At 39.3% G+C, this 26713-nt stretch overlaps 1 non-coding gene across 1 annotated transcript; it reads right to left on the bottom strand.

Annotated features, from left to right (window-relative positions):
• Positions 1–11677: 11677 nt before the first annotated feature.
• On the bottom strand, positions 11678–11760 carry LOC136123963 (small Cajal body-specific RNA 18). The gene has a single exon (XR_010655920.1). It is a non-coding gene; the product is annotated as a small Cajal body-specific RNA 18 (non-coding RNA).
• Between the last annotated feature and the right edge of the window lie 14953 nt (positions 11761–26713).

The following is a 26713-nucleotide window of genomic DNA, read 5'->3' as shown; positions in this document are numbered from 1 at the left end:
TAGGATGGGGGCTGTTTGCCAGAGGAACCAACTGTGCAATTAGATGGTTGGAACTTTCAGCCCCACACCAAGACCTCTCAGGAGGGGAGAAGGGTCTGAGACTGAGTTAATCACCAATGACCAAAGATTTAATCAGCCATGCCTATGTAAGGAAGCCTCCACTGAAGTCTTAAAGGACTTGGTTCAGAATGATTCCAGGTTGTTGAACACATCCACATACCAGGAGGTGGTGGTCTGGAGAGGGCATGAAACTCCTCACCTGTTCACACATATGTTGCTCTGTGTATCTCCATTTGGCTGTTCCCGAGTTGTGTCCCTTATAATAAACTGGTAATAGTAAGTAAAGTATTTTTTTGAGTCTGTGAGCCATTCTAACAAAGTATGGAACTCAAGGAGAGGGTCATGGGAACCTCTGGTTTAGAGCCTGTTAGTCAGAAATACCAGTGACAACGTGGGACTTGTGACTGGTGTCTGAAGTGGGGGCAGTCTTAGGGGACTGAGCCCTTAACTTGTGGAATTTGTGCTAAATCTGGATAGTTAGTGTCATAATGAATTAAATCGTAGGACACCCAGCTGGTGTCACAGAGAACTGGAGAACTGCTTGGCATGGAAAACCCACACATTTGGTATCAGAAGTGTTGCGAATAGGAAGAAACAGAGTTTTCTTTTATTACCCTTATTTTATATTGCCATACCTTTAGGCTTTTCTCCAAGTCCATTTTGGAAAGAAGCAGGACCAAAGTAAATTCAATAAATAAAATGATAAAAATATAGTCTTGGGCTTCCCTGGTGACGCAGTGGTTGAGAATCCGCCTGCCGATGCAGGGGACACGGGTTCGTGCCCTGGTCTGGGAAGATCCCACATGCCGCGGAGCGGCTGGGCCCGTGAGCCATGGCTGCTGAGCCTGCACGCCCACAGCCTGTGCTCCGCAATGGGAGAGTCCACAACAGTGGGAGGCCCGTGTACAGCAAAAAAAAAAAAAAAAAAAAAAAATATATATATATATATATATATATATATATATATAGTCTCCCAACTATTAAGATTTAGGCTTGATCTAAAAGCTGTAGCTTAGTTACTTGTTTGTTATTTTAGGATTTCTCATCAAAGTTTTCTTTTTCCCTACTTCTAACATTGAGTTGTTCCCAGGAGTTCTTTAAATTTCGAATTGTACTATCTTACCTGTATGTTTGTAGTTCACATTCTTTATAACAGTTTACTTTTGCCCCTTCTGTTCAAACAGTAAAATCTGTCTCCCATAGCATAGATTGCCTTTTCCTAAATGAAGATGCAAAATACAATTCCAAGACCTCTCAGCTGTTTGTTGGAAAGTTCCTTATATATAACCTAAATCAGTGAAGACCATTTTTTCAAAATTAATTAATTTTTGGCTGCATTGGGTCTTCATTGCTATGTGTGGGCTTTCTCTAGTTGCGACAAGTGGGGGGTACTCTTTGTTGTGGTGTGCGGGCTTCTCATTGCGGTGGCTTCTCTTGTTGCGGAGCACAGGCTCTAGGCACATGGGCTTCAGTAGTTGTGGCATGCAGGCTCAGTAGTTGTGGTGCACGGGCTTAGTTGCTCCACGGCATGTGGGATCTTCCCAGACCAGGGCTCGAACCTGGGTCCCCTGCATTGGCAAGCAGATTCTTAGCCACTGTGCCACCAGGGAAGTCCCAGTGAAGACCATTTTTACTTGCTCTGTCCCAGCTGGAGAAAACAAAACACTATACAGCTCAAGCTATATGGTCTATTGAATGAGCAAAGCCCTACTCCCCAGTGCAAATAACATGAAATATAAAATTTGTTAAAATTGAACAGTTGAAGAATATTGGTAGATGAATGTTTTTAATTACAGAGTGTCTTCAACTCTGATAACTGTGCATATTAACTACAATTAATTTGCAAAATAATACATCAAAGAAATCAAATCACTCTAGCAGTATTGTCTCATTTTTCTAAATGCATATCTAGAAATACTATGACTTGGAAGAACTTAAGATAAAAATTAATGCAGGAGAGCAATTAACGGTCATTCAGGCTTCAAAATTAATCTTACTCTGATAAATACCAGTTGAGCTCTACACGAACCTCTCTGAACCTCAATTTCCTCTTCTGTTGCATAGGAATACTAATATATTGTATATACATAATTTCTTGTATATTATGATGTTTTGACATCAGAAGAAACCATTCTAGCTACAGAGAGACTGCCCCTCCCTGGGCTAGCTGATTCTTAGAGATGGCAAAAGGCCCAGCCTGGAGCATGGCTTTGTTATGCAAGCTAACCTATCCAGAGCCCTATCTCTTCTATCTGGCATGTACAGAGGCAATATTCCTCTGCCTTAATCATCCCAGGGCCAGGTGCCAGGCAACTAGGGACCACCCTTATAGGCCAGAGCCAAATGACATTATTCAAACTCACCAATCCTAAACTGTTTACCCCGCCCTGCTTTGCATTTCCCATGGAAACCTCAATGAAGTAGCTTAAGTGCTTCCCCACCCCCCATCCGGTTTTCTGCCTTCTGATCACCCTGTTTTTTTCCACGTGGCCCTTCTTGGTGTGCCTCCTGCCTCTAGGACCTGTGAGTATAATAAACTTCGTTTCTTCCTAAGCCTCTCTTCTGACTCCTCTTGTGGCCTCACCTGACTGACCATCTCATTAAAAAATATAAAACAACCAACATGTGTCTTGCAGAGTTACTGTGAAAATATAATCAGTTAAAATATAATGCTGGGCTTCCCTGGTGGCACAGTGGTTGAGAGTCCGCCTGCCGATGCAGGGGACACGGGTTCGTGCCCCAGTCCAGGAAGATCCCACATGTCACGGAGTGGCTAGGCCCGTGAGCCATGGCCGCTGAGCCTGCGCATCCGGAGCCTGTGCTCCGCAACGGGAGAGGCCACAACAGTGAGAGGCCCACGTACTGCAAAAAAAAAATAAAATAAAGTAAAATATAATGCCATCATTACAACGCCTAGTATGTAGAAAACCTTCAATGAATGGTTGCTGTTAGGAAAAGTAAGCCTGATTAGGAGGTATAACTCCAACATTATGATCTGGATCACTGTCCAATGCTCATGCTTTATCTAAATATAAAGCCATGGAGTGTCTGCCCCTCTGTCTCCTGACGTAGCATCTGGGATGGAAAGGAATGCTGACCATTTCTGCATTATTATGAGCACATCAGTTTTTTTTTTTGTTTGTTTTTTGCCACAGGGATTTCCTATCTCTTACTGTAATAGAGGCTGGAAGCAGAAGACCTGTCTTTCAACAACAGGTATGAATTCTGCCAACAGACTAGCCAATTGAAGCTCACGGAGAGGGAAGGATTCACCTGGACTAGAGACATAAAGAGTTTATTATTTTAATGAAATAAAGATGAAAGTGACACATACCAACTCAAAAGAATGAAAAGAAAGCACCGTCTGGATTTGATATCCAGGTTCAGTTTCTAGGAGCAGTGCCAAATGCTCCCTGCCTGGCGGGAGATGTCCTCTCAGCTCATGTCAACCCTTGGTGAAATCAACTCAAATTTCTTTATAGTCTAGAAGAGACATTTATTTTTTTCAATAAATAATTCAACAGGTATCTATTGCATAACTCTTGTGTGTGTTTTACTGTGGTACAGCTAAGTCCTATCCAACTTTTCAGTCTGGGATTGAAGACAGCTTCATACCTTACAGTCATTTAATTTGGTTTTCTTTTCTCAAATGCCTCCCCGCCCCCGCACTGCAAACCTGTAAAACAGATTATTGTCACCATGCTCTTGCCTTTTGTATGGTAATGAATCAATCTGTTTTACTCACCAAAAGTAACCTTAGGATGGGCTAGGAGAAAGGAGATTAAAACCTCATGGGTCAGGGGCTTCCCTGGTGGCACAGTGGTTGAGAGTCCGCCTGCCGATGCAGGGGACACAGGTTCGTGCCCCGGTCTGGGAAGATCTCACATGCCGCCGAGCGGCTGGGCCCATGAGCCATGGCTGCTGAGCCTGCGCGTCCAGAGCCTGTGCCCCGCAACGGGAGAGGCCACAACAGTGAGAGGCCCGCGTACCGAAAAAAAACAAAAAACCTCATGGGTCAGATGTAAGCTATTATATATAGAATGGATAAACAACAAGGTCCTACTGTATAGCACAGAGAACTGTATTCAATATCCTATGATAAACCATGGTGGAAGAGAATATTTAAAAAAGAATGTATATATATGTATAGCTGAATCACTTTGCTGTACAGCAGAAATGAAAACATTGTAAATCAATTACACTTCAAATAAATAAATAAGTAAATAAATATTTTTTTAAGATGTCCAAAACAAAAACAAAAAACTAATAGGGCAGGAATAAAGGGTCCCAAGGAATTTAGTAACATCCTGGAAACTACAGGGGTCACACAAGATTCCTCAAGGTATAGATAATGTGATTTATAACCTGAAGGAATATGTTGGCCTTACCATCTGTGGTAAAGATTTGGATCTCCTTAGGGATGCTTCCATCATTTCCCATTGACCTACCTATGTCTTTAAAACTCATTTTCTCCACTAAAGGTTTATTTGGCAAGCTGTTTGGAACTTTATCACTTTATTAATATTATTTTTTAAGAAATCTGCATGCTGCTTGAAATATGAAGAGTAAGATCATCAGATTTTCAACAAAAGCATAGTCAAGAGTTCTGCTTCTAGCAATGGTCAACTAGAATGTTTTGAACCAACCCTCTCTTCAAGAATTAGAAAAGCTACCTAGGTGGTAAGGAACTGGGTTCGCGGGGTCTGGACATGGGAGCAGAGGGAACCCCCCAAAAATGAGCCCGAAATTCCCCGCTTCGCTTCTTCAGGCAAATGTCAATTCTAAAAGTGGGAGCTGAGAGGTAGGACCCCGAGCGGAGCTCTCAGCAGTTGTATGGTCGGGGGAAGAAAAGTTAGAGTTCAGAGCTTGCTGGGGAGGATGGGACCTGGGCAACCCCCCAGATGTTCTTTTGGAATCTCAGAGGGGTATACCTGAAGAGTAAGAGTATGCTGGCTACAGACTAGCCTCACAAAGGTCAGAGCCTAATTGATTAGGTGATCTCTACCTGCTACTGCTCTAGCCCAGCTGCCCTCCAGAGGCCAAACAAACCCTCTCTGGAGGAAGACAACATCACCTGTGGCCACAAATCATCTCTGAACGTTTTTTTTTTTTTTTTTTAGCGGTACGCAGACCTCTCACTGCTGTGGCCTCTCCCGCTGCAGAGCACAGGCTCCGGACATGCAGGCTCAGCAGCCATGGCTCACGGGCCCAGCCGCTCCGCAGCATGTGGCATCTTCCCGGACCGGGGTACGAACCCGTGTCCCCTGCATCGGCAGGCGGACTCCCAACCACTGCGCCACCAGGGAAGCCCTCTGAACGTTTTATATCAAGGTCTGGCTATCAATTCAAAAGTATCAAGCGCATAAAAAGATGAGACTGAAAGAAAAACAGAGGATGATAGAAACAGGCTTGCAGGGAGTATGGACATTGGAGTTATTCAATAGAATTTTTGAAAATTAGGATTAATATGTTTAAGAAATTAAAAGGCTGGCTTGAGAAATTTGGCAGAGAACGGGGAATGAAAATAAAAGTTAAAAAAAGGCAATTCTAGAATTGAAAACACAATAACTGATACTAGGATTCAATGAATAGGTTTAAATAACAGATTAGATACAGTTGAAAAAGAATCAGATGAGTGAGAAGAAAACATCTAGATTGAATCATGGAGAGACAAACGGATAGAAAATATACAAAAGAGTATGAGCGACATCTGAGACAGGTGAAAAAGTCTAAAATATATGTAATCGTAATCCTAGAAGGAGAGAGACATCAGGACAGAGAGAATGGGGCAGAGTAAAGGTATGTAGAGATAATGGCTGAGAATTTTCCAAAATATTTGCAAAAATATCAAGCCAGATTTAAAAAGCGCCATGGGGGCTTCCCTGGTGGCACAGTGGTTGAGAGTCTGCCTGCCGATGCAAGGGACGTGGGTTTGTGCCCTGGTTCGGGAGGATCCCACATGCCGCGGAGCGGCTGGGCCCATGAGCCATGGCCGCTGAGCCTGTGTATCCGGAGCCTGTGCTCCGCAATGGGAGAGGCAAAGCATAATGAATCCCAAGCAGGATGTATACAAAGGAAACCACACCTAGACGATGCTGGTAAGATCAAAGACAAAATCTTAAAGCAGGTGAAAGAAAAAAAAGACATAAAAAATTCATTGGCTATTCCTACTTCCTTTCTTAGGGTGGGGCTAAGAGGAGAGCGTTGTGTGGCAGGCCTGTACAGACCACAGGTGGTCAAGTGAACTTGGCTTTGCTTTACTCTGTGTTTCTGTCCATTGTCAGTTACTTTGGGGAAGCTGAGGCAGCACTCCTCACTTTCAAAATCCTTATTGTGTTTTCTTATGACAATGGATATTGTATTATATTGGTACTTAAATCCTGCTCTGCACCATATACATAACTAACTTTGACCACTTGTGATGTGGTAGCCCCTATTACTATGCCCAATTTTAGGTAAGCGAGCCAAGGCTTAGAGAAGTTAAGTCATTTGGCTAAGGTCAGAGGGCTAGTAAAGCCTGGGTCGTATGATAGTTCTATTTTTAGTTTTTTTAAGGAACCTCCATACTGTTCTCCATAGTGGCTGTATCAATTTACATTCCCACCAACAGTGCAAGAGGGTTCCCTTTTCTCCACACCCTCTCCAGCATTTATTGTTTGTAGATTTTTTTGATGATGCCCCTTCTGACCGGTGTGAGATGATATCTCATTGTAGTTTTGATTTGCATTTCTCTAATGATTAATGATGTTGAGCATTCTTTCATGTGTTTGTTGGCAAGCAGTATATCTTCTTTGGAGAAATGTCTATTTAAGACTTCTGCCCATTTTTGGATTGGGTTGTTTGAACTACTACCATACAACCCAGCAATCCCACTACTGGGCATATACCCTGAGAAAACCATAATTCAAAAAGAGTCATGTACCAAAATGTTCATTGCAGCTCTATTTACAATAGCCAGGACATGGAAGCAACCTAAGTGTCCATCAACAGATGACTGGATAAAGAAGATGTGGCACATATATACGATGGAATATTACTCAGCCATAAAAAGAAAAAAAATTGAGTTATTTGTAGTGAGGTGGATGGACATAGCGTCTGTCATACAGAGTGAAGTAAGTCAGAAAGAGAAAAACAAATACTGTATGCTAACACATATATATGGAATCTAAAAAAAACATGGTTCTGAAGAATTAGGGGCAGGACAGAAATAAAGACGCAGATGTACAGAATGGACTTGAAGACACGGGGAGGGGGAAGGGTAAGCTGGGACAAAGTGAGAGAGTGGCATGGACTTATATACACTACCAAATGTAAAATAGATAGCTAGTGGGAAGCAGCCACATAGCACAGGGAGATCAGCTCGGTGGTTTGTGACCACCTAGAGGGGTGGGATAGGGAAGGTGGGAGGGAGACACAAGAGGGAGGGGATGTGGGGACATATGTATATGTATAACTGATTCACTTTGTTATAAAGCAGAAACTAACACACCATTGTAAAGCAATTGTACTGTAATAAAGATGTTAAAATAAATAAATAAATAAAACCAACAGAAAAAAAAGAAGTAAAGCCTGACTTCATGGCCCTGGCTCCCCTCACTTATGTCATCCAGTAGAAAGAGTAAACTCCTGATGGGAGATTACGACTCAACTTTCCATTCTCTCTCATACCGCCTAGGCTTTACTTGCTCAAATAATACTAACGACAACCCTCACAATGACAGCTGACTTCCTGGAGCACATACAATACAGCAGGACTCATTTACTTCTTACATCCTTCTTGTGACGTAGGTGCCAGTATTCTCCCATTTTACATATTAAAACACAGAGAGGCACAGAGAGGTTAAGTAACTTGCAAGGTCACACAGCTGTTCAGTGGTGGAGCTGGAGTCCAAAACCAGGCAGTCTGACTTTAGAACCTGTTTGTAACCATCACATTTCCTGCTCTTGCTGTACTATTATTCATTAATAAGAGAAGTAGAGCGAGAGAGAGTGGACTGTTTCCACCAGGACAAGGTTGGAAGCATCCTAATCGTGGCTGTTAAAAATAGCACACACCTTGGCTGTGAGAGATCATTTTTTGTAGAGATGTCCAAGTGAAGGCAAATGATCACATAGGAAATTTCAAGCTATTCCATTTGGCTCTAAGGAGTTCTTCAGAACCTATGCAGTCATGTGTATTTTCCCTACAAGGTGAATTCTTAACTCATCTCTTTACCACAATTATTTTTATCACGTATTTTTCATTCTCCTATTTCTGTATCTCCCCAAGTTCATTTTACTTTTACCTATCCCTTAGGTTAAAAGGTATATGAACTGGCTTTCTATCAGAAATAGTCCTTTGCTAGGTCCCAAATACATTGAAGCTGGACAAACATGCTAAGGCCCTCAGAACTCGTTTAGCAATGTTTAGAAGGAGAAAATCACCGTGAAGAGAACAGGCCTACTGCTTGGGGAAGATGGTAAATGTTAACAGATGCTGGGAGGAGGCAAAGCCTTTCAATAGCTGCTGTTCTTCAAGGAAAATGGAGCATCTTCACTGAAAAGAGTAGGGCAAATGTAAAGCGAGTCATAATTTTACAAGCCACTCTCTACAAAGGAATTAAGTTATAAAATATGATGGTCTGATTTTCTCTAAGGCCATAGATATCTAATCCAACAGCGTAATTAACATTGAGTTGTAAATGTCATCAGTCTCAGAAGAGTGAATCCGCAACTCTTTGGTGGAAGTATTTCAAAGAAGATGCCATTATCAAATGCTCCCTTGCTGTCAATGGAGTGAAACATGTAGAATTTCTAAAACAATAAGGCTTCACTTGGTCTTAGGGCTCATTTGGTTGCAAGGAACAGAACCTCGCTCTGGCTACTACCCGTAAATGAGGATTTATTATACAGCGGCTCCTCATGGGATTCAAGACAGGAAGGAGAGTCGAGCCCCATGGGGAATTAGACTTGGAAACTGAAAAGGCTTCAGGACAATGCAGCTGTTCTCAGGTTGCAAGTTCTCTCACCTACATTTTCTGTTTCCCCTGCCTTGTCCAGTCTCTCCCTGCAGACTGGCTCTCTGTGTGAGCCCCTCGCATGCATGGCCCTTAATAACTGTCATAGCCTCTCATTCCACAAGACCTTGAAGCTCTAATGACCACTGGCACCTGACCCCCAGCCTGTGTCTCTCAGTTCAAATTCTCAAGAGAAAAATAATCAGACTTGTCTGGTTCATGGATCAGGTGTCCACCTTTTATCTAATCAAGGAGGGTTGGGTTTATTTGGTATAAACATAGGAAAGAAGGGCCCAGGGCTGTTGCTCTAGTTGGCCGAGGGAGAGAGGTGTTCTTCAAGAAGAGAGCTGGGAAGAAATCTCAAAATGTGTCTCTAATCACTACGGTCTGGACCCAGGGCTTCAGTGTCCTGGAACCCTCACAGTATCTTAAATAACTACCAAGGACAAGTTCAAATATTGGGGCAGGCTTTGGGAAAAAAGCCATTAAAATGGAAAAAGTAATATATATGTAAATTATTCTCCACCAAATGAGATTTAAACTCATGAATTACTCTCCACCAATGAAATGAAATTCTAAAATTGAAATAAAAACTTTTAGTGACACATTCGAACATTAACTAAAGATTTTTTAGGACAAACACCAATGGAGTTGTGTATCTAAGATCAACATAATGTGATACATAAGGCAGACAATATCCAACTCAGGTATATGCAATAAATATTTATCAATACATGATTTTGAAGCAAAATGCCTCTTTATTGTGCTATAGCTTGACTGAGACAATGTGAACATTTTCAGGAGAGTCAGCAGAGAGTAGAATTTTTCATTTTTTCTCTGATACCTTCACCTAACCCTGTTGAAGTTTGTTTCTAAATCAGAGAAGGGCCAGGATCAAAAGAATTTCCTAGAGAGACAGCTTCTGTTGCCTCCGTCACCCCCAATAGGATCAAAGCCAGAGCAAAATCCTAGCCCTGCCCAGATTTGGGGGCCAGAGAGAGGGGAATTCACAGGATGTAACCAACTGGCTTGACTCAACTTCCCAGGGCCATCATTTCAGATCAGAATTTATCGCTGGCAGTGGAATAGTTTAATAGCAAAATATTCTCATTTTTTGAATATTACATTATTTTTAATTTCAATTTTTAACTAAAATGTAGGATATGCAATCTTTTAAATATTCAATGTTTATATCCACTGTTTTAAAAAATGGTTGTACATCCTATTCAAGCAAAAAATTCATTTGATTACGCAGTTATATATATTCTTTAGAAAATTTTGAAACTTGGATTTTTTAATTTTTCAGTTATAATTAAAGTAAAATTTTTATTTTTGTCTATTACCTTGATTTTGTATTCTGTTTGACGCATGTGTGATTGATCTTTTTTTCTTTTGAAATAGTTTCCATGTCACTTTGTCACTGTATTGTTATTTTGTTTGAACCCTTTTACATTAAACGTGTATAATTGAGTGGTTGTCATTTTCAGCCGAAAGTTAAAAAAAAAAAGTTTTATATTCTTTTAACACTTGAGGATATCTTATTTTAAACGCAGCTATAGTTTTTAATGAAAGACAAACAACGTTCTTCCAGAGGGGAAAGAAAATGTATCTGCAATTAATTGGGCCTTGGCACTTAGCATACACTACTTATGCCTTGGCCTTTTTTTTTTTTTTTAATTTATTTATTTAGTTTACTTTTTGCTGCGTTGGGTCTTCATTGCTGCGTGTGGGCTTTCTCTAGTTGCAGCGAGCACGGGCTACTCTTTGTTGCAGTGCTCAGGCTTCTCATTGTAGTGGCTTCTCGTTGCAGAGCATGGGCTCTAGGCTCGTGGGCTCCAGTAGTTGTGGCATGCAAGCTCAGTAGTTGTGGCCCGCAGGCTCTAGAGCACAGGCTCAATAGTTGTGGCACACGGGCTTAGTTGCTCCGTGGCATATGGCATCTTCCCGGACCAGGGCTCAAACCCGTGTCCCCTGCATTGGCAGGCGGATTCCTAACCACTGTGCCACCAGGGAAGCCCTCCTTGGCCTTTATTTGCAGATAGGGAAAGGAAGTTGGACAAATAAGCAGAATTTTTCAGTTACTTTTCCAGGGAAAACAACAGTGCTGGTAGGTCAGCACTATTTCTGGTTTTCAGATGAAGAACCTGAGACTTAGAGAGATTAAGTAACTCACCCAGGGTCACATGGCTAGTAAGTGACAGAGCCTGGTTGCTAATTCAGGTGTGTCTGATTCCAAAACCCATGGTCTCTCGCACCGTGTGGTCTGATGGTTCCACAAACTTAGATTCACAGCAGGTATTCCTAGGGCAGAGAACATGTATGTTTGAATTAGTTATAGCCCACTTCTATTTAAAGCTCCATTTTAAGTGTCTGTAGGAGCGTGCTAGGGCGGTAGGAAAGTGATTTTCTCACTCCATCATTACAAAATTACACTCACTGTAACGTTATGACAACCCACTTTCTCCTGTAAAAGAGGAGAATGGTAATATGTTGGCTATAGAGCCTTGTTCAGTAAACTCTCTTTAGGTTTGAATTATTATATCTAGAAGTAGACCCACAGACATTGTACTGTCATTACATGAAAAGAGCAACATCAAGGCTTCCTTTTCTCTTTTTTTCCTCAGTCTCAGTCGGTTCTCAGAACACACTCCATCTCCTGATTTCCAGGATGTGTACTGCACAGTGGTCACCTCATTGTCGACCAGGGCTCACAGTCACAGTGGCAGAGGCCTCTCTAAACCTCCCTCATCTCTAGTTCAACCCACTGTCCCTAATCTCCCCAACCCCGGTCCCCTGGCCCTACTTCACCAGACACACTTTGGTAATCCTCTCAGGCTCCACGGCAATAAAGAAAATACTGTGGGTTCATCCAGGTGCATCTGGGACCAGCGGGGGACACCTCTCACACTCCAATTTCCTTCCTCCCACCTGGTGGGGCCTGGGTCCCCCCACGGACCAAGTGGCCTAGGCTTCTGCCTCTGGTCTGTGCAACCAAGGCTATTCTATTTGAGTGTTCGAAGATTGATGATTATTACAGTTATGGTAAAAGGAACGTTGTTTTTTCTTGGGGGATTCTGGAGATCTTCTTACTGGGGAAAGGTCTCAAAGCCATTTATACTCAGCTGACTGGGTAAAGACTGAGATTAAGAAGAATGGATATGTCACAGCATCTTCTGTAAGTTAAGGTAAAGAGTCATGGATGGAACTAGTAAAAATCAGGACATTCCTTTGGCTTCCCAAACAAAATGTAACGTCTAAGTGAGCACTGAGGTGGTGTATCAGACCCAGGAGGCTGGGGCCAGGAAATGCCTTATCCAAGCACTGTCTGCACAGGAGTTTTGAGCCGGAGACTTAGTTTCTTCCTCATGATCTCCCCTCAGAGCCTCCTTTAGGTTTTCTCTTACCTTCCTCCTCTTAAGTAAAGTTCCCCCAGAGAGAAAGCCGTGCACATCTGTTTTTGTGAGATGATAAAAGGGAGCTCTAACCATGACAAAGATACCATGTAGAAGTTGCAATGGAAACAGTTTAAATTATTTTTTCCTTCACTGATGAGAAAAAGAAATAGTTTAAGTTCATCAATCTAAAATTTCTTATTTGTGATTTTAAGTAGTGAGGGTATTTAATATAATATAAATAAGTAATAGATTTATGGTTATTTCATCTATATCCCTAAAAGTTTTTTTTTTTTTTTTTTTTTTTTCTGGCCTTGGCCGTGCCATGCGGCTTGCAGGATCTTAGTTCCCCGACCAGGGAAGGAACTCGGGCCCCCTTGGCAGTGAAAGCACAGAGTCCTAACCACTGGACTGCCAGGGAACTCCCTATATCCCTTAAAGTTTATATGTACAAGTGGGACAAAAAAATTGGGAGCAGGACTATCTCATGGATAAATGGGGATCCCATCACTTGTCATGAAATGATTGATTTTTTAATCTCTCCATTTGTTCCAATGTTTGTTTCTATCTCTCAGTAAAACTTAGGTAGGGAATAATATGGTGACAAATAAGAAAGATTATTATGCTAGCTATATGTAAATGACCTGGAGAAGTGGAGATCTGGAAGGGAGGATACCGTAGTTATAAAAGAGCACAGGGAACTGAAAAAGAAGTGAGGTTTTCAAGAACTTTAACCAAGAAAAACCTCAACAGGTCTTGATGATGGATCAGGCGTAGAGGATGGCATTATAAATAATGAAGTCAATGTGAGGCCAAACTCAGGGACTGTTCCTTGGGAAGTTTCACAGGAGAGGCAGTATTAAGACTGGCCTGGCTCTGACTGTCTTGATCCTGATTCTTCACCCTGTATCCATCTAATTAAATATTGCTGATGGGGATGTTAGCTCTTCACGATGCAGTAGTTTGTCGTTTCTCTAGGCGGTAGTATCAGAGAACCAACTTCTGTTCAATTCCTGCACCCTCATTTAAGAGAGAAAGAAGCCTGAGATGTGAGAGCTCTGAGGAGAAATGGGAAGGAAATAATGGATTCCCTGGCAAGCCTAGTCCCCAGAAATCCTGCACGAGCACAATCCTAACCCTTCTCCTAGGCTGATAGTTGTTAAATTGATGTTAGTGTCAGTTGGGTTGTACAAAGATAAAGGTCCTTTCTTGGAGAAATTCCAGTGAGAACTTGAGCTCATGTTGCCTGAAGCCTCAGCCCTTCTTCCTCATCCCGGTCAACGCATCTACCTGGTGTAAATATCTCCTGACTCATATTAGCCCCAGCTAGCGGAAGCAACTCTTCATTCTCACTCTGTTACTCAGAAGAAAACTGTGGGTAGGAAGTAAATCCCAGTAGACACACTAAACGTCTCCCCTCCAAACACATGCTAGGGAGACTCATACTTACGTTGTTTGGGAGATACACAAACACTCACAAATATTGATAGTTTGGAAAGAAGGACAATTTGATGTTAAGATTCAAAATTAGCTAACTGCTCAAATACTCCAAGTGATTGCATATATGTATGTTGGTCAAAGAGTGCCTGGGTATAAATTGTGAGCTACTGAGTTGGGGTACTACTTGCTTAAGTATCTTACAGTTTTTAGATGAATGAAGTACTCTATGCATATTGCTTAGCATATAACTAGCATATAGTAAGTGCTTTATCAATGCTAATTACTATTATTCTTACTTATAGTTTTGTTATTATTACAGTCTTTAAGACAATATACACCCTTTTTAAAAAGAATGAGGCTCATTTTCTAGCACATGCTAAATTTTACTTTGCCAGTACTTTAAAAAATTATGCCAGCACTTTTATTTTGGGCTATTGAATACTCTTGAAGATATGAGCTGCATCGCTCCTTTTAAGAGAGATAAGAATTACTGTGGTCAGCAGTAAATTCCATTAAAACATAGTGAAATAATTTTGTGAATAATAGCTAGGTGACTAAATGTTTACTTTCTGATGACTATCGAAACACTAATATTTTCTAATCGTGTTAATATGCAGGCAGAAGTAAGAAGGTTAGGCATGAAACATTTTTTGGTGTATTTGCACAAAATATTATGTTAGCAAGTGAATTTTACATTATTGACAGATTCTTTTGGAAAAAAAAAATAACTTCACTACTATTTGCCTAATTTATGCAGCACAGAGAACATGAGAGTTTTTTGAGAAATTCTCATTGGAAGAGAAGGCCATGATAGACACTTTAAGCAAAAGCAAAACACTTTTCTTCAAGTATTTGACATAACTGGATGAAAGTCTGTGGGAGTGAAAGGGAGCAGAGGAGGGAAGTCTCCTTAGTTATCCCTGAAATAGGATCCTGACCAAGAGTCTCAGGTAGGTGAGTGCCCTTCAGCTGACCTCTTATAGTCCTTAAGGCCAAGCTGTAAAATGGCTTGTCTTTAAGGTAAAAGCAATATCTTTGAATCCAAAATATATAAACAGCTTATACAGCTCAATATCAAAAAGCAAACAATGCAATCAAAAAATGGGCAGAAGACCTAAATAGACGTTTTTCCAAAGAAGACATACAGATGGCTAACAGGCACATGAAAAGATGCTCAACATCACTAATTATTCACTAATTATTAGAGAGATGCAAATCAAAACTACAATGAGGTATCACCTCATACCAGTCAGAATGCCTATCATCTAAAAAAAACAAAAACCCACAAATAACAAATCTTGGAGAGGATGTGGAGAAAAGGGAACCCTTGTACACTGTTGGTGGGAATGTAAATTGGTGCAGCCACTGTGGAAAACAGCATGGAGATTCCTCAAAAAATGAAAAATAGAACTACCATATGACCCAGCAATTCCACTCCTGGATATGTATCTGGAAAAAATGAAAACACTAATTCAAAAAGATACATGCACCCCAATGTTTGTAGCAGCACTATTTACAATATCCAAGATATGGAAGCAACCCTTGTGCCCATTAACAGATGAATGGATAAAGAAGATGTGGAATATTGCTCAGCCATTAAAAAGAATGAAATTCTGCCATTTGCAGCCACATCAACAGACCCTGAGAATATTATGCTTAGTGAAATAAGTCAGACAGAGGAAGACAAATACTGTATGACACTACTTATATGTAGAATCTAAAAAATAATACAAATGAATGTATATGTGAAACGGAAACAGACTTACAGTCATAGAAAATAAACTAGTGGTTACCACTGGGGAGAGAGTGGTAAGTTAGTGGTATGGAATTAAAAGATACAAACTGCTATGTATAACATAGATAAGCAACAAGGCTATATTGTATAGGACAAGGAATTATAGCCATTATTTTGTAATAACTTTTAATGGAGTATAATCTGTAAAAATACTAAGTCGCTATGCTGTACACCTAAAATTAGCATAATATTGTAAATCAACTATACTTCAATTAAAAAAAAATCTTTACTCTAGCCATATTGGCATTTTAACACACACACAAAGAAAAAGTGTATCTTTTAGTCCCCCTTTCTCTTTGTTTCTCATCATTTGTCCTAAAATGTGTTGCTAAGTATGAAAATATTATGATTATATATGTTATTTAATCTCTCAGACTTCATGTTTTTCCATTTCTAAAGTAAGTGTGTTGAATTAAATGCTGGCTAAGATCTCCTCCAGGTCTAAAATTCTAAGTTAAAGATCAGTGTTTTCCAGAAGTGATTGGTCAGTAGAATCACCTGGAGGCCCTTACAAACATACAGGTTCCTAGATTCAACCTTCAGACATTCTGATTCATTCATTCATCAAATGATTACTGAGGGCCTTGCATGATATTCTGGATACACAGTGATGAATGAAACAGATATAGTCCCATTCTGCCCCAGCCTCTACAGAAGGACTGAGATTGAAATCAGTAATCTGTGTTTTAAAAATGCTCTCCAGGCAATTCTGACAAGTAGACAGTTTAGAGAAGCAATGTTTCAGACCAAATGCAAACAAGAGACATTTCTGAGGGACTGTTTTAATTTTACTTGGGATGAACTCAAATCTACACTTTAGAAACACTTCTATTTTTCACTGAAAAAACCTTAAATAGCTTCTCTAAAACATGTGTGTGTGGGTGCCTGTGTATCTTACACTGAGACATAAATGTTAACAAGAAAACACACTTAACAGATGTAGTTATAGTATGCTAGTACTGGGTGAGGTTTTAGCAAATTAACATTGCTAGTTGGTACATTACTACAGACACCTGCACAATATAAAAGAAATTAGTATTTGCTGTGGAATACTGAGAGTTAAAGTTCAGATAGCTTATGCAGATAAGTGAGTTATTCATTTTGAATTCTATTACTGACTTTGATTTGATCTTTGAGGAATCTTAATGCCTTAACTACTTTAATGTTCAACATTTGGAAACTTGCTAAAGTGTTTGACTTTATGACCAATGAATGCTGAGATTTACTAATAGACATTTTATGCTTGCTATGGTCACACAACTCTATTTTCCTTCAAATAATACCAGACTGAGAAGTTACCAAATTGAAATAAATGAAAGAATCCCTGTTTCTATGCTTCCAAATTATAAACACAATGACGATTTGACCTAACTTCAGGAAGTGTAATTCTAGGAGGCCACCATGATAAATGGTTAACAAAGGAGCTATGAATAGCCAACCCTTAACTGTTTGATCTGTAAATTAGTCAGAGGCTTGATCACAAGATTTCCGCCCCCCATGCACACCTACATTCCAATATGGCCAGTAAAAAAGAAAAAGATACCTTTCAAAGCGCTCCATGGCTATTCAGTGTAGTTTCTTTGTATCAATCAGGGTTGCAGCAGGTGGTTCAAATGAAGAGGTTTTACTGCAGGGACCACAAGCATGTGAAGGCCTGGGGAAGGGAATAATGAAGGGATGTAAAAAGCTAAAAGACCAGCAAAAGTGGCAAGCAGGTAAACAGCCTTGGGTGTAAAAATACAAGAGGAGAAAACCATAGCCCAGACTGGAACCATGGAGGAAGAGGAAGGGTCCATCAAAAGGAGCTGTAGTCTTTAGGGCAGAGTACTGGAGACCCCTCCCTGAAGCAGCAAGTAATACCCTTACCTCTCTCTCCCTTCCTTTCTACCTTCAGAATTTCTGCGCATGCTCCCCCAATGTCAGTTTCCTGGGGGCACTGGCAGGGCGGGAAGTGGTTAGGGGGTGTGTGGACGATATAAGGAAAACCCTCAGACTCTCTAAAAAGACAATTTATAGCGGGCATTTAAAACCATGCTCCATGCTTTAGGCATAGACTATTTACTTTGTGGATCCGTGACTGTTTTCAAATCTAAACTGTTTCTGATTCCACGTTTTTATTTTCTATGTTTTTACTAAATTCTATCTGCAAGAATTACATGTTTTTGTGCTGCCTCCTCCTCTCATTAGTTATTATGTTGTTATTAGTAAATTGTAACCAAGGAGCCAAATCTAATACACAAAAGATATTTTGGATTAGCTGTAAAGTGCTCCTCTAATTTAGGAAGGGTAATCCAGAATTTTACTTTGCTGATTAAAATAATAGATTAAATAAATACTGTATGCTAACACATATATATGGAATCTATTAAAAAAAAAAGAAATGGTTCTGAAGAACCTAGGGGAAAAGAAAAAAAAAGAAGAAAAAAAAGAAAAAAGAAAAAAATAGATTAAATCACAATTCAGTTTATGTGTGCATTCACTCTTATTACAGGCAGTTGGCTGGGCGGTTACAGAGCCTCTATCATTAGCGTGGGTGTGGGCCTGAGTCAACACACACAAAAGCTGTCTTCTTGAATGCTTGGGTAATTGAAAATGCCAAGACACATTTTACAAATTCAGCAAGGAAAAGAGTAATCAAACCTGGAGGAAAAATTGGCTTTGAGATGCTGCAAGATGAAACAGCAACAGCTCAAATGTCGTTGCCTAGAGGACAACCAGAGTTAGGCTAGCTGCCACTCATGTGACTTCACAAAAGGTTACCCAGAAGGGACAGCACACTTCAGGAAGCGCAAACGTCGTTGCCAGGACCTGATGTTCTTGGAGTGCAGTGATATAAAAAGACCAAAGGCAACTTGATCCAGAGTGATAGATTGAACATCATATAAATGATTTGCACATTTAGAAAACAGAATCCCTTTCCCAAGAAAAAGCTTGAAAAAGAGAGCATCGGAACACTAGTATCACAAAGAAAGATGCTGGTTACTAGTTTTAAAGGGTGATTTAACGTATTCGTGATTTTACAGTGGAAAAGCTAAAATTTCCAGTGTTTCATTTCTTTTTCTCACGTGTAGAAGTCACCAAAGGTGTAAGGTGGAGGTGGGCAGTAGGAAAGCCCATTCAATTCCATTCTATTTGCAAGTTACAATTTAAGGTAGATTTTGGCCATTTGTGTATTTGCACCTATTTTCAAGTAACCTCAGTAAACTTTATTTCACAGTAATTTTATTGTGAAATAATTACATTGTGAAAAGTCTAAGGCTTGATTCTAAGTTTGCAGCAAATATGTGTTTCCCCTTTCTTAAAACAATGCTTCCATCCTTCACTCCCCTCCACAAAGAACCAAATGGCTTCTCATTGCCAATAAGATTGTCACATGATAATGTATTTACAAATTAGTCTGTGGTTTGGTTCTCTTTACCTAAACCCACTTATAACCCTCGCACTCCACACACACACACACACACACACACACACACACACACACACGACCAAGTTTGTATTTTTTTTGGCATAAAGGTCTGTTCGGGGTCTAAAACAGACACAACTTGAAAATAACCTCTCTTTTTTGAAAGCCTGAATTCATTGCTAAGGCAAAGCTATGTATCAAAGCCAAGGAGGGGAGAGAGAGGAATGACTTTGAGAAAGGCATTGGTGAGAGGAAAATTTTCCTCAGACTGTGGAAAGTGAGTTCTCTGAAGAGAGTAGCCCTGTACTCCACTCTCTAGAGGTGATCTGAATTCAGAGGGAAGAGTTGTATAATGGACCTCAAGCATTGGGCTTCCCAGTAGAGCAACAAGTGAAGATTTTTCTCAGTTTAAAACTAGCATTAAATTCCTTAACAACATGTCATAGACAACTTCTGATAATGTATGAAACTTTGGTTACGAGGGTGTGTGGTACACAGTCTTAGGAATCATACGCTCTTTCAAATCTTTACTATTTTTTTTTTTTTTTTTTTTTGCGGTACGCGGGCCTCTCACTGCTGTGGCCTCTCCCATTGAGGAGCACAGGCTCCAGATGCGCAGGCTCAGCGGCCATGGCTCACGGGCCCAGCCACTCCGCGGCATGTGGGATCTTCCCGGACCGGGGCACGAACCCGTGTCCCCTGCCTCGGCAGGCGGACTCTCAACCACTGCGCCACCAGGGAAGCCCCAAATCTTTACTATTACTTGACAATAAATTATGTATCCTTAGTGAGCCTTAGTTCACGCTTCTGTAAAATGAGGGGTTAGTACCCATCAGGCTAGGTCGTGAAAACTAGACATTATGAACAATATGTGGCACATAATCAATAGAAATAAATGACTTAGACTTACCTCTGGAGAGTTATAAAATTCTCTTGCACACAAACTTCCCTCAGCCAACAGTATTTACCAACTTCCTCATTCTTTCAAAAAACTCTTTGGGTCAGTTTTTTAATTATTATTGTGGTAAGAACACATAATGTGACATCTACCCTTTTAACAAAATTTTAAGTGCACAATACAGTTTGTTAACCATAGGCACAGTATTGTACATCGTATTTTTTGTACATCGTATTTTTAGAACTCATTCATCTTGCCTAACTGAAACTTTATACCCATTGAACAGCATTGCCCCCGTCCCCAGCCCCGAGCAACCACCATCCTGTTCTCTGTTTCTGTGAGTTTGACTATTTTAGATGGCACGTATAAGTGGAATCATTCAGTATTTGTCCTTCTGTGACTGGCCTATCTCCACTTAGCACAATGTCCTCAGGTTCATCCATGTTGTCACATATCACAGGTTTTCCATCTTTTTTAAGGCTGAATAATATCAACATCACATTTTCTTTACCCATTCATCTATTGATGGTCATTTAGGTTGTTTTCATAGCTTGGCTACTGTGAATAATACTGCAGTGGACATGGGAGTGCAGCTATCTCTTTGAACAACTGATTTTCTTTCTTTCAGGTATATACCCAGAAGTGGGATCACTAGATCATATGGTAGTTCTATTTTAATTTTTTGAGGAACCTCTGTACTGATTCCGTAGGGGCTGGAGCATTTCACATTCCCACCAGTATTGTACAAGGGTTCCAATTTCTTCCCATCCTTGCCAACATTTATCTTTTTTTTTTGATAATAGCCATCCTAACAGGTCTAATGGTATTTCATTGTGTTGGGTCAGTTTTGTGAACTGCTTTTTCTTCTAGCCCATAAGCCTTCAAAAGAACAAATAAACAAATAACAAAATAAACAGTATTCACCTAAAAGTTAGTTCTTAACACATTTTGGATCACAAGACCTCTTGGAGTATCTGATGAAAGACACAGGATTCTCTTACCAGTAAAATACACACATACAATAAATAACACAATTTCTTGAAATGATGGACCCCAGATACATATTTATGAAGGCCAGTTTAAGGTCACTTGCCTAGATTAAGTGATTCTCCAGCTTTTTCGACACCTAATGATTTAACTCAGGGATTAGCAAGTGTTTTCTGTGAAAAACAGGAGGTTACATACTTTCACCTTTCACCTAGTCTATTGAAACTGCTCTGCATTTGCACTCAAAAATTGTTATAGAAAATACATAAACAAATGAGCATGACTGCTTTCCAATAAAATTTTATTTGCAAAAACAGGCTTTGGGCTGGTTTGGCCCTTGGGCTGTAGTCTGGCAATCCATGAATTAATTATTTCAAAGGATTGAATGGATTGCAGTAGTTAGGAACTGGGAAACTCTTGAATACACACATACACAGACACACTACAAAGGCCATACAAATCCACAGTAAGAGTAGCAGCAGCTATATATCCTTTCCTCTGGAATGCCTAAGATGGGATAAGATGATCTTCCCTCTCCTATCATATTTGATAACAATCTTTTAATTTGCATCTGATGGCAGCTGGTGTCTTCTTTCAGTTGTTTTGGAACATCACCAGAGCTATCCGTTAGTGCTTATCAGTGACATAAGTCATAATATATTTAATTTCTGACTGGGGAGGTAGCAAACTCTCAGGATTTAGTACACATTTCTCAATACTTAATCCCACCTTGTCTTCTTAAGGACAAGAGGCCTCTTTAAGGCATCTGTTCAGGGTTCCATTCTATTGTCTATTATTACTGTTTCTAAAATTTGTTCTTGGAAACCACTCTTGATGACATTCACAGTAAAATCCTCCAAAAACTGTAGCAATGTGAGTATAAATTCTATACAGTAAATGTCTGTACATTTAAACATCATTGAAAGAAAAACTTGCAAGCATCTTGCTGATAGCTGCCAGCAAGTCTTCATGAAGAATAAACATTGTCAGACTAACCTCACCTATTAGGATAAAAGTCCCAGGTAGATCAAGAAAAAGAGATAGTTCTAATTTATCTTGGTTCTCAGAAGGTTAGGTGATTCAGTTGTATGAGGCAATAAATTTAGAAAATGTGGTCTGGACAGCATAACTATTAGATGAGAATACAAATTGCTAGAGGGTCAAAAAATAATACAAGGTGTTTCAAAGTCAGGTAGAAGCCTAGATTTTTTTTTAAAGTTTTATCACCAGCCTAGATAAAGAAATAAAAAAGTCAACCCAGACAGTGTCTTAGAAATAGGTAAGTGATTTAAGAAGAAATAGAAAATCTAAATATACCCATGATCACCAAAGACATTTAATAAGCAGCTTAAAATCTAATTCCTATTATCCTGTCCCCAAATATACCGCACGGTTTTACAGGCCAGTGAACGAAGCATTTGAGGAACACAATCTCTAGGTTATAAAAACTGTACTAGAGAACAGAAACAATAATTTTCTTATGACTTAATGGTGCTAGAATAGCCTTGATCCTGATACCTAAACCAGATCAGGATAACATCAGAAAATGACAATCACATGACAATAATGCTTATGAACAAAGATGATAAAATTAAAAATAAAACATTAATAGCTAGAAAAAAACTTATCTTGAGCAATTTATGTTTTTCCCAAGAGTATAAGGACAGTTTAACATTAGACAATATATTAATGGAATTAGCCTCATTAAAATACTAAAAGGGGAAAAAGAGATGATCACCTCAGTGGATACAAAAAAAAGCATTTGCTAAATCAGCAATCTATACATGATAAAGTGGGAATTGAAGGGAACTACCTTGTTCATATACACCAAGCTCAGAAGTAAGAAGGCTGGACATTGTTAAGATGTTAATTCTTCTCTACGCAATCTCTAAATCCAGTAAAGGCTTTTTCATAGAACTTGACAAGTAGATCTTAAATTCTAGATGGAAGAGAGCAAAAGGGCAGGAATAGCCAAGATTATTTTGAGGAAGAACAAAGGCAGGGCTTCTCCCTGCCAGACAGCTAGACTTAGAAAGCTGCAGGTCATTAAGACAGTAATTAGCATTAATGATTCTATTCAGGTAGCTTCTGTAAAGCATCCAAGATTTATAGCCCAGGAGGAGGTGGAAATTGAGCTAGGTTTGGAAAGGAGCCTTGGGAATATTGAAAGACTTAGCCCTAAGACTCAAAAGGTAAAATTAGGACGGTTCATTCTGATGATAATTCTAACAATACTACATAAGCAATAATAAACAGGTAAAAATAATACTTTTCAAGTCTCTTCAAATTTAAAACAAAGAAAGTTAGTTCATAGCTCCCGCTCCTTTCCACTGACATAAGCACCTGAGATGCCTTTTAAATGTAGCACGAAGAATGTGGTTAAAACAGAATTTCCGGGCTTCCCTGGTGGCGCAGTGGTTGAGAGTCCGCCTGCCGATGCAGGGGACATGGGTTCGTGCCCCGGTCCGGGAAGATCCCACATGCCGTGGCAGCGGCTGGGCCCGTGAGCCATGGCCGCTGGGCCTGCGCGTCCGGAGCCTGTGCTCCACAATGTGAGAGGCCCACGTATCGCCAAAAAAAAAAAAAAAAAAACAGAATTTCCTTGAGGTGAGATATGGAAAATATACTAAAGATTTATGGAGAAAGAAGCTAAAATCTCCTGCTGGGGGTTTCTTCAAAAATCAGATTGACTTTAGTCTGTCGGGAAATTTGGGTGCTCAATTTACTAAAGGTGTTGAAATTCATGTTTTGCTACATCAACTATTTCTAGTTGTGTAATTCTGGGAATAACGTGAAGATGCTCTCTTATGGGGAGATTGAGGAGGGAATTGAGCTGTATTAATTTATATGCATTGTTTCCTCTCTCCCCATGAACTTCTTTCACTTCCCCAAATACACACACAGATGCTTTCCCAAAGTAACTATCTGCTCTCAATTCAGCAGCAAACGTGCCTCCAAGTACTCAGTTAAAAATCCAATTAAGGAGTATCATTGTCGTCCCTGCATTGTGGAAGCTCTAAACTCAAAATATAATAAAGGAAGAACAGTCGCCATTTACCTAGGAATGTACTTATGTATTTTTAGTCTCATTAAATTCAAAGTAAACTGTGGGATGATCTGTGAAGGATCTAATAGAAATAATAGACAGGTTTGAAACAAAGAAATGAGTCAGATGATCATTTAAAATTTGCAGTGAAAGTAAATTTGGTTATACAGAAAAGTCACTTTTATTACTATTATATATAGTCAATGCCTAGTTGGTTATGTGTATAGACCATGGTCTTAACTGTGTATGGTAAATTTTTACCCTTATGCTGTGTTTCCTTGCCTAGCCAAGAAGTTCTAGCTCACTTTTCTTAATTACTGAGAACTTCGTAAGGGATAAGGTTGTCGTTCTCAACAAAATATGTGGTGCATTCCAAAATTATACTGGGATATCTATTATTTTCAGATAATTGAGCGAGCTATTCTGTGCAAAGGAGGAAGAATCATACAAGGAAAGTAGTCTGTGAGACTCCCAGGCTGTGCATACGGTCCGCTTCTGACTGAAAGGCAGGCAGATGGTGAGAATTGATCAGTAACTGAGCCCAGTCATCAGACATGTGAAGAGCAAGCATCTCTTTTCTCACTGAAGCAGCCCCAGTGACCGAGAAATGCCCTCTCCCTACAGATTACACATTCCACAGTTTTATTTCTTTAATGGTCGTTCAGTAACACTCATTTAACAGATATTTACTAATCACTTCGAGTGAGCCCTGCTCTATGCTGGGACAGGTTTATAACGGTAAACATCCAACTGACATTTGTTGAGAAACTTTTCTTCTCACTTTAGCTCAAGCATATTCCCTTTTGCCTTTTCCTCCTTGGACAGCGAAAATAATTTACCAGTAGTTTCTGCATAAAAGCTATTCAGATGACATAGGCAATAACTGTCATTGCTTATTCTTCTTTACACTGGATTTGCTAAATGTGTTTGAAGAACAATAAACAAAATAAAAACAACATAAACCCAAACAATAAGAAAAGCCCACACGCCTGATGCTTGGATGTATGTCTACAGATGGGAAAGGAAAACCTCATATGCATTTTCACCCCATATGGAAGGTGTTAAATATATAGTATTCATTTTATAAACATTCACTGAGTTCCTACTATGTGCCTGACACTGGACTAAGTACTGAAAGTATAATGGTAGATAAAACAGACTGCTTGGAGCTTAAATTCTATGGAGGGACAAATAATAAATGTACACAGAGGTATTGTGGGGAGATAGCAAGTAACTGGGAGAGGCCACTTTAGTTAGGCAGAAAGCTTCCTTCTAGAAGGTGACAGCAGCTAACACAGTATCTGACTCACATTACGGAAACGTTCAGGATGCTTTAGATCAGTCATCCAGTAAATATTCTCCTCTGTTTGCTGTTGAACTTTGTTTTCTTGCTCGATTATAAATGTTGTTATTCAGGTCAGATAAACTAGACCTACAAGCAAACAAACAAATACAAATGAACAAAACCTGGCTTCTTTAGAGAGCTATGAAAAAGGAATCCTGCAAAAGCAAATAATGATTCTTTTATTGTAAATATTGAAAAAAGATTCTAATATTTGGCTAATTCTTTCAGGCAGAACATTGAATTCTGTTACATTTTTGCTTCCTTTAGATCAGTTATAAAGTTATTTGGGGTCACGGATCCTTTTGAGAATCTAATTAAGACTATGGCCCCTCTCTCTAGGAAAATGCGTGTCTATTTGAACCATAGGGTACAATTTCAGGAGAGAGACATTCTCTGTCTCAGGTCACAAACCCTTGAAATTATTACCAAACATAAAACTTACTTGCTAGATGTCAAAATGTCTTATAAAGCTGCAATAATTTAGTGAGTATGATTCTGGTACAAGAATTCAATAGAAAAGAATAAAAGTGAAGAAAGTCCAGTGCATACTTAGTATTTTAAAGGCATCTGGAATCAATGGAAAAAGTTAGATTTTTATAATAGTATGGTGAAAAGTAACTAATAACATGAAAACAAATATTAGATTTCTACCTCAAACCACCCACTGAAAGGAATTCTTGCTGAGTAAAAGATTTAAATGTAAAAACTAAAATTATTAAAGAATTAGAATACCAAAAATATAGGTGAGTATTTTTTTATCACAGGGTGGGAAAAATCTTTCTAAGCAGAGATCACAAGAAAAAGAGTGACATATATGATAAAATGTGTATTTTAAATTTTATAACAGCACAACAAAAACAGACACAACACCTTCCCCCATAAAGGCCAATTTAAATTGTAATGTAATTAACAAAAGTCTTTAACCCATAAATAAACCTTTAGTGTAAATCAACTATACTCCAATAAAAATTAAAAAAATAAAACAACTGAGAAATATATATATATATATTTTAAGAACCCTTTACTAATCCTTATATAAAAAAATGAAAGTACCAGGTGAAAAATGAGCCAGAAATATGTACACAATACTTGACCTCAAAGCAAGAGGTCAATATACGTTGATTAAATGAATAAATTGATGAATTGGCAGAATGTAAATGGCCAATAAACATATGAAAAATATGCAATTATATGAATAATTTCAAGAATGAATATCAAAACAAAATAGGATTTTTGACCATCAAATTGGCCAAGATTAAAACAAAATTCTGATAATGCCTGTGTTGGTTAAGAGTACAGGGATATGAACAATCATACATTCCTAGGCATGTAAACTCATACCTTCCTG

This window comes from Phocoena phocoena, chromosome 5 (assembly GCF_963924675.1).
Source record: "Phocoena phocoena chromosome 5, mPhoPho1.1, whole genome shotgun sequence".
NCBI lineage: Eukaryota > Metazoa > Chordata > Mammalia > Artiodactyla > Phocoenidae > Phocoena > Phocoena phocoena.
Note: the sequence above shows the minus strand (reverse complement) of the source record. Positions and strands in the feature narration are given on the sequence as shown.